Genomic DNA, 319 nt, shown 5'->3' with positions numbered 1-319 from the left:
GGTAAGTTTATTGTTATGTGTGAGGCATTGTGATTGTGGGGGGGGGTGCGGGGAGAGAGGTAGTAGGGTAATGGGGAGGCATAGGGGAGGGAGGGGGGGGGAGGAGGAGACTGGTTATGTCACAGTTCAAATGGTAGCATGAGATAGTGGTGGAGAGGTAGAGATGGGAGGAGAGGAGGTAAGTTGAGAGGTAGTAGGGGGATGGGTAGTGGGGTGGGGGGGGGGAGAGGTCAGTCTTATTTTAACTGTGCCTTTAATAGGTACGGTTGTGTTGGGGTTTCAGGCGGGATAATGTACTTGTGTTTCCGTTTTTGACATA

At 51.7% G+C, this 319-nt stretch overlaps 1 protein-coding gene across 1 annotated transcript in view; it reads left to right on the top strand.

The window, feature by feature from the left end:
* Positions 1-319, top strand: part of LOC119592376 (villin-1-like) — a 108,943-nt gene that overhangs the window by 22,049 nt on the left and 86,575 nt on the right. The window lies entirely within an intron of this gene.

Source organism: Penaeus monodon, chromosome 30 (assembly GCF_015228065.2).
Source record: "Penaeus monodon isolate SGIC_2016 chromosome 30, NSTDA_Pmon_1, whole genome shotgun sequence".
Taxonomy (NCBI): domain Eukaryota; kingdom Metazoa; phylum Arthropoda; class Malacostraca; order Decapoda; family Penaeidae; genus Penaeus; species Penaeus monodon.
The sequence above is the reverse complement of the archived record's forward strand: the minus strand, read 5'-3'. Positions and strand labels throughout refer to the sequence as shown.